Source organism: Megascapheus bottae, chromosome 1, assembly GCF_031878675.1.
Source record: "Megascapheus bottae isolate mThoBot1 chromosome 1, mThoBot2.hap1, whole genome shotgun sequence".
Taxonomy (NCBI): Eukaryota; Metazoa; Chordata; class Mammalia; order Rodentia; family Geomyidae; genus Megascapheus; species Megascapheus bottae.
Genome location: NC_143509.1, coordinates 44,142,576 through 44,150,146, shown reverse-complemented (window position 1 = coordinate 44,150,146; position 7,571 = coordinate 44,142,576).

Genomic DNA, 7,571 nt, shown 5'->3' with positions numbered 1-7,571 from the left:
TGTTTCACCCCTCAGCTTATAAAGCAATATATCCATCTGAAGGCCCTGGAAAAGCATCTCAACCTGCGTTGGTCAGTTTGTCTCTGTGGCAAATGCCTGGGAAATAGCTTAAAGAAGTTCATGGTTTCAATCCACAACCAGCTCCTCTGCTTTCAGGATTATTGTGAGGCAGGGCATCATGGTGAAAGATGCTATAGGGAAAACCAAAACATACACACATACACACATACACACATACATACACATACACACACACACACACACTCCCTGCTCACCTCATGATAGGAAGCAGAGCAACAGGAAAGGTTCAGGAACAAGATAAATCTTTCCAGGATTCTCCCCCAGCAATCTACTTCCTCCAGCTAGCCCCCACTTCCTCCTCTCCACCTCCTCCCAGTATTGCCACTCTGTGAATTCCACTGCTGAGGTCAGAGCTTCTAAGAGCCAATCACCACCCCCAGGCCATCTGTAACCTTGCTGCCGTGGGAAGCTAGCCTTCAGTACTGGCTGTTCTAGTGAAGCCACTTTGAGGCCGGTCAGCTAAGGTTAGCCCTTGGGCAGGGGTGAGGGGTGCCCACTCTGAACAGCGGTTTCCATGAGACCTGGGTGTGGCTTGGGAACCTGATATAATTAGGCGATCAGCGTGGCTGAGAGGCTGCAGAGTAGATGGGGAAGATATCAAGGGTTTGAGCTTCTCTAGGAACCTGGGCTCTTGGAGAAGATGTGCCCAGCAACAGGCATTTCTGGATGAGTCGCAAAGACATAAGGTCACTGAGTCCAACTAGAACTCTCTTCCTTCAGATTACCATGAGTCCTAGAGGGGTCATTTCTACGCCAGTCTCTCCCCATCATCAGCCAACGAGCACACGGTAGCTTTGGATTCCCAGAGCCATCCTGCGTTCCTGGGTTATGTCATTGCACGTTCACTCAAGGAGGGGCTCTGGAGAGGTTAGCTGTGGAATGACGAGGTGGCTGGTACTTCTGTCAATAACAGGACTGACAAGCCAGGAGACCCTCAAGGTTGCTAGTGGCCGGGTTGTGGCCTCCTACAATTCCTAGGACCAAAAGCTGACCTTTACGATGGAGATGGTGCAGAGTTCTTGCAGACATACGTGTGGGGGCAGGGCAGCTGGCTTCTCAGTGATGGAGAAATCAGGGCCTCTTCATGAGACCAAGCTCACTTCAGAGCCCTTGCCAGCCTGGGTACCCTAGTACCACCCAGTGGCATCAGAAGGTCCTGCAAGGGTCCTCAACCAGCCCCTGGCTGTGTGGGTTACAGGACAGGAAGCGAATGACCAAGCCTTGTGCTTTGGGCCAAGCTCAGGGAGAACTCCGGAGAAGGTGAACCGCCCTTCTAAGACCAAACATGTTCACTTAGTCCTTTTCTGAGCATCTGCATGACCAAGTTTATCTACCCCTCTACCCTGCCAAGTCATTGGAACAAGAAGGACACCGTGCCAGGAGCCACTGGCTCACGCCTATAATCCTAGCTACTCAGGAGGCTGAGATCTGAGGATCGCAGTTGAAAGCCAGCCTGGACAGGAAAGTCCATGAAACTCTTATCTCCAGTAAACTACTAAAAGGCCAGAAGTGATACTCAGAGACAGAGCCTACACCTGAATTCAAGCCCCAAGACTGGCACCAAAAAAATAAATAAAAAGAATGTCACCAGACTAGCCCAAGAAGCAATTTTTTTTTGTCGTGGGCCTGGGTGTTGTTCCTGAGCTCTTCAGCTCAAGGCAACCGCCCTACCCCTTGAGCCACAGCGCTTCACCAAGGAGCAATTCTTGTACCCACTAAAAACCGGGTAGATGAAGGATTATGTATACTCCCATGTGTCACACTGCTTAGCAGCGAGGAGGCTCGCGTGGGTAATGTACACCAACCAGGTATGTCATCCCCTTCATACAAAGCTCAGCACACGCAAAGCTGCTGTGTGTGGGTTTGCTACTGTGCGTGGTGGCATACTCTTACAATCCAGCACTTGGGAGAATAAGGCAGGAACATTTCAAGTTTGAGGCCAGTGTGGGCTGCACAGTGCAACCTTGTCTCAAAAAAACCCACAAGGGTGGAAGTGTGGTCTAGTGGTAGAGTACTTGCCTAGCATGCACAAGTATTGGGCTCGAATCCTCGGTACCACATACACAGAAAAAGCGAGAAGTGATGCTGTGGCTCAAGTGGTAGGGCACTTGCTAGCTTTGAGAAAGCTCAAGGACAGTGCCCAGACCTTGAATTCAAGCCCCAGGACCCCCTCCCCCCAAAAAAGAGAAAATCAATTGAAGCCCCCTTAATTCATAAACGCTATAAAAAGCCTTCTGGCTGATGTGGTCGGGGTGCTGGAGATTGTAGGAGAATCTGAGGATAGGTCATCTCTGGGCTTGACTTGGTTGCTGCACCCAAGTGTTCATGCTGTGAATGGATGTAGCTGTATACATAGTTTGTGGACCTTTCTCTCCATAATTGCATTTTTAAGCAAAGCGCTGGTGGCTCATCAGGCCTGCATTCCTAGCTACTTAAGAGGCTGAGGTCCAAAGGCCCTGGTTCAAAGCCAGTTCAGGCAGAAAAGTCTGTAGCCTTTTATCAGTAGTTAACCACCCAAAAGCCAGAAGTGGAGCTGTGGCTTAAGTGGTGGAGCACTAGCCTGGGGCACAGAAGCTTAGAGATAATGCCCAGTCCCTGAGTTCAAGCACCAGATAGGCAGACAGATCCACATAGCGCTTGAAAAAAGATGATGCCTTTGAAGACAATAGCGACACCATTTTGTGTTGAGAGGCAGATACTTGGCATTCAGTGAGCAACTACGGTGCCAGGGACTTGAGAGGAGTGGACCCAGCAGTGGTGGCCTGGTAGGGGTTGGGGAGACTCAGCACAGCCATGCAGCCCAGAGAGGGGAGAGGCCAGCTGCTCCTTCCTCCAGGCCAGAGGAAGGCTGCCTGGCCCGCTGGGTGTGGAGGACACTGGGGCGGGAAGCTGGCCCGGCCCAGCCCAGCCCAGCGGGGCGGCAGCTCATGAGCAGTGTGCCCCAGCACTGCAGAGCCTCCCGACCTGGGCACACGCTTTGGCAGATCTGCCTCTGTGTCTCCACGCTCTCAGTTATTGATTCACTGACGAAGCCCTGGTCTGTCTGCTTTCCCCTCCATTCCCCAGCGGCCCTGCTGGGCTCCAGGTGACCTCTGATAAACATTTCCCATGCAGCCGGGGCCTGGGCTGTGTGGGCAGCTGCTTCCTCAGCTCAGGGGGGCAGGAGGCATGGGGCTGGGCCCAGAACCCGGCCTGCGCTGTCCCCTGTGGGCTCCTCTCTGCTGCTCCAGGAGAGGAGAGGTGCAGGGGCTCCTGACCCTCTCCAGGAGGGGCTCTGCTGGCCACACCCTTGGTTAGGGTGGTAAGGGCAAGCTTGCGCCCCTCCCCTGCCATGCTCCTGAAAAGTCCTTGGTGAGGAATGAAACAGGAAGTGACAAAGCCACACTTCCTGCAGACCCACAGTTCAGTGGGGTCCCCACTGACCACACCACCGAGGCCCCCGTCTTTCCTTCTGTGGTCATCTCCTCCTGGCCTTGCTGAGCCTCCTCTAACCAGGGGCTGATGTGAGCAGGGCTTGTGGCACTCTGGCTGGGGGACAGTGCCAGAGCTCCCTGCAGGACCTTCCTGTAGCTCCTCTGAGCCTCCCTCCCACTGCCCACCTTCCATCCTCCGCTGGGCCAGGGGAGCAGTGTCCACTGCTCGGCGGCCCAATTTCTGCGGGGGCCTGTTTTCTGTGAGGGCAGTGATGAACGAAAAACGGACCAGATACGAGATGGCCGGGTCAAGACTGAAAGGAAAGCGAAGTTCTGAGCAGTCTAGTGCCCCTCCCCTCCTGACCCGGTCACCAACTCAACCTGGGCCTGTGCTAGGACTGTGTAGATTGTACCTGACTGTCCCTTGAGAGGGAGGCCGGGGCCTGTCCTGCTCGCTCTCTCCCTCTGCAATGGCTGGGCCCATGAGGCAACACTCAGTAAATAGTGAGCAGACACCAATGGATCAGAATTCGTCATCATCCCTTCACTGAGGTGCTAACAGGGCAAGTCACCGTCTTGTAGGATGCTTCTGCAGGGCAGACGCTGGGAAAGCGACTGATGATTAAGCACGCAGGAGATGCCTTGAAGTGGGGCTGGTCCTCAGGGGCAAATGTGGGCACCTGCCAGCCCAGCCTGGCCAGAGCCTGCCCAGCCCCTGGCCTAGTCTGGGAGGAAAACAGTCCAACAGTCCTTTCCTATCTCCTGGCCATCCAGAGCCTCTGGCTTCCCCCATATGTGATACAGATGACAAAGGGCCCAGCTGCAGAGCCTCCCAGCCTGATGCCTCCTGGGGAAGACGGGATTACAGCAGCTGCCCCCAGGCCAGGCCACCGAAGAACAACACGAACCACACACCTGCCACGGAGGTGCGGCCGGCTGGCCAGCTTGAAGGGCCTCAGTCAGGCTGGGTTAGTGCCCTCGGGAGCCCAGGCAGGCTGGGACAGTGGTGACTCTTAACCTTGGTGGTACTCCACCTCCCCCCCCCCCGGGTCCTGCACACACACCCATCCATGGCTAGATGGACTTGGCACAGGCTGTCCCAGAAAGAGGCCTGGGCAGACGCTGTGTCCAGACAGTGTCTACTCCAGTGCCTGCCAGGGCCAGGAGCCCCATGATCTCCACAGGCCTCAGCCCAGTTCCCGAAAAAACCCACAGCCTGGCACTTCTTCCCAGAAGGAAGTCAGGCTAGGGGAGGCCTCCAGGCTGGACGAGGATTCCTTTATTACTGTGATATTTCCGCACACACATACGCACATAAGGCACTTTGATCACATTCACGCCCTCCATTACTGTTACCTCAGCTTTTCTGGGCCCTTCCCCCCTCCCTCTGCTCCGTTTCCCCAGCAGTGGCTGGCACACTTGGCTTCAAGATGGCAAACGGGGACCTGGGTGGCTGTGCCCCGAGAATTCCCTCCTGGTTGAGTACAGACACTGCTAGAAACATAGGTTCTGGGTTGCTCTGTGGCACTGCCACAAAATATCTCAAAATAGGATTACCTGGAAGAACAGGACTGAGATTTCTCGTGGCTCTGGAGGCTGTGGTTGGTAGTGTGTCTAAGGCCCGCGCAGGCCTGCCTGGAGAGGCTGAGGTCCGAGTTCAGGATGGCGCCCTGCCGCCTACGACTTGGGGTGCTAGACACCCAGCTGGGAAGCTGGGCGCAGCAAAGCATTTCTGTATCGCAGGCTTCCTAAAGGGCGTCACTTCCTAACCCCAGTGCCTGGGGCTTTGAGTCAAAACACCGGGGGGGGGGGGGGGGGGGGGGGCCAGAGGCCGCAATCAAAGCACGGAACACCAAGGCGAGGCTCGTTTATTCATTCCATGTGGAGCCTGCACCCATCCAAGAGGGCAGGGTTCAGTGAGTGAGAAACCCAAACCTCCTTTTGCTTAAAATGTGAAGAGCAGAATGAAGCAGAGCAGAACAGCCCATCACGGCCTCCAAGGTGACACAGGGACATGTGGACATATCTAAGCGCCTCGAGGCCATCTTTTAATAATGAACTGCAAAACTGTTGGCGGAGTGTTTCCTGCATCGTCCGTGCTCCCTGTGGATGGGTAGTCCTCTAGGGACAGGGCCTCTGTCTGTTGGGTCACTGGTGTCTGTGGCTGCCAGCAGTGAATGGTTAGGGGGTGACTGTACAGATTGGGGGCTTCCGGAGAAGGAGGCAGGCGAAGAGAGCTGAGCTAGGAGCTGGGGAGAACTGTTGGCAGGTGTGACACACAGCTGTCACCACGTTCTTTCAAATGTTCATACTTGCAGGGCCAGGCCCTGCTGATTTTGACCAATCTGAATGTTCAACCCCTTTCCTGCCAGGGAATTAAGTGCTGAGGAGCCTGACACCCCAACTCTTCCCCCCCTCCCCAGAGTCCCAGGGAACAGTGTGAGGAGTTCAGGCCAGGCGCCTGCTGAAGCATCTTAGAACCCTGCTGCCCACCGTCAGAGCCAAGGGTGTGGCATGCCCCATGACCTCCCAGAAAGCTCCACAGCCGGCCTTGCCACATGACCTGTGCTCACTGACCCAAGGCTGCTTCCAGGAAGTCTTGCTTTGAATTGGAGGCTGAAGGATTCAGGCTGTGTGCCACAAGAGGGGGCTCGGGCCTCCTCGCAGGGACTGAGCTATCCAGCACTGAGGAGACAGCACCCATCTACCCTCGGTGAGACGAGGAGCTCTTCAAACCCAACCCTGACTAAAAAGGTGCACACGCTGTGAATACAGAGGCTGCAGTTCACACAGGCCTTCTGAGACTTGAATGACAAGGCACTCTTGGGGACTGCTGTAGGAATGGGGCCACGAGGAACACTTCGTTGGTGTTCACTGCTTGACTTGAAGCTGGTTCCAAAATGTAGCTTTGCTTTTTCTTTTTTTTTTTTAAAGCTTACTTTCAAGTTGACAAGGAAAAACTGTATGATTCCTAATGTACATCACGATCCTCTACAAATATCGATCGTGGCTTGGTTAATCAGGTCATTAACATGGATTACTTCATTGTTTTTCTTTTGTGGTGAAAACACCGAAGGCCAGTTCTTAGTACTTTTCCAACCCATAATGTATTGCTGTCATCTCCTGAGCATGTTTCCCCAAATGCAAGCTTGAGTTTTTTCAGAACAGCTCCTTGGAGAGCCCCACTTCTGATAACCACTCAGTCTACTTGAGTTTCACTCTTTCTAGTCTGTCTATGAGATCACACAGCATTTGTCTTTCTGTGGGCACAGAAGGAGGCTTGTGCTACTTAACCTGGTCTCCTCCAGGTTCATCCATGTGGTCATAAACAAGACGATCTCCTTTTTAAAGCTGAGTAGTATTCCACCATATATACCTCCCATGTTTTCTTTATTTGTCCACTGAGAGACATTTAGACTGTATATTTTGGGTGTTGTAAATAATGCTGTGTAAGCAGTGCGGGGAGTGATTTTCTGTAGGAGTATGTTTTGGTCCCTTACTTTTAGTCTTTTGTATATCTATATGGATTTTATTTTGTGGGCACCAATACTAAGAAGTTTGCATACAAGTTATAAAAGGCTATTTTACTGATAACTTTACCTTGACCACATAAGACACATTTACTACATCCTTCCTGTGTGTGTGTATGTGTGTGTGTTTAGAAGTTCCAAGTCCCATTTTTGTTTTAGGAACATTCAGTCCTCCTGTCACAGCCTCCCTATTAATGGAATTATAAGTGTGCCCTATATAAGTGACATCTTTTTCCATTCTATTCCCCTCTGTTTTAGTTCTTTTTTTTTTTTTTGCCAGTCCTGGGCTTGAGCTCAGGGCCTGAGCACTGTCCTTGGACTTTCTTAAGGCTAGAGTTCTACCACTTGAGCCTCAGCACCACTTCCAGCTTTTTTCTATGTATGTGGTACCGAGGAATCGAACCCGGGTCTTCATGCATGCTAGGCAAGCACTTTAACCACTAGGCCAAACTCCCGGCCCTCTGTTTTAGTTCTTTAGACTACAGAAAGAGAAGAGCAACTACCAAATTGTACCTTGACACGATAAAGTTCCTTTTCTTTAACAGCA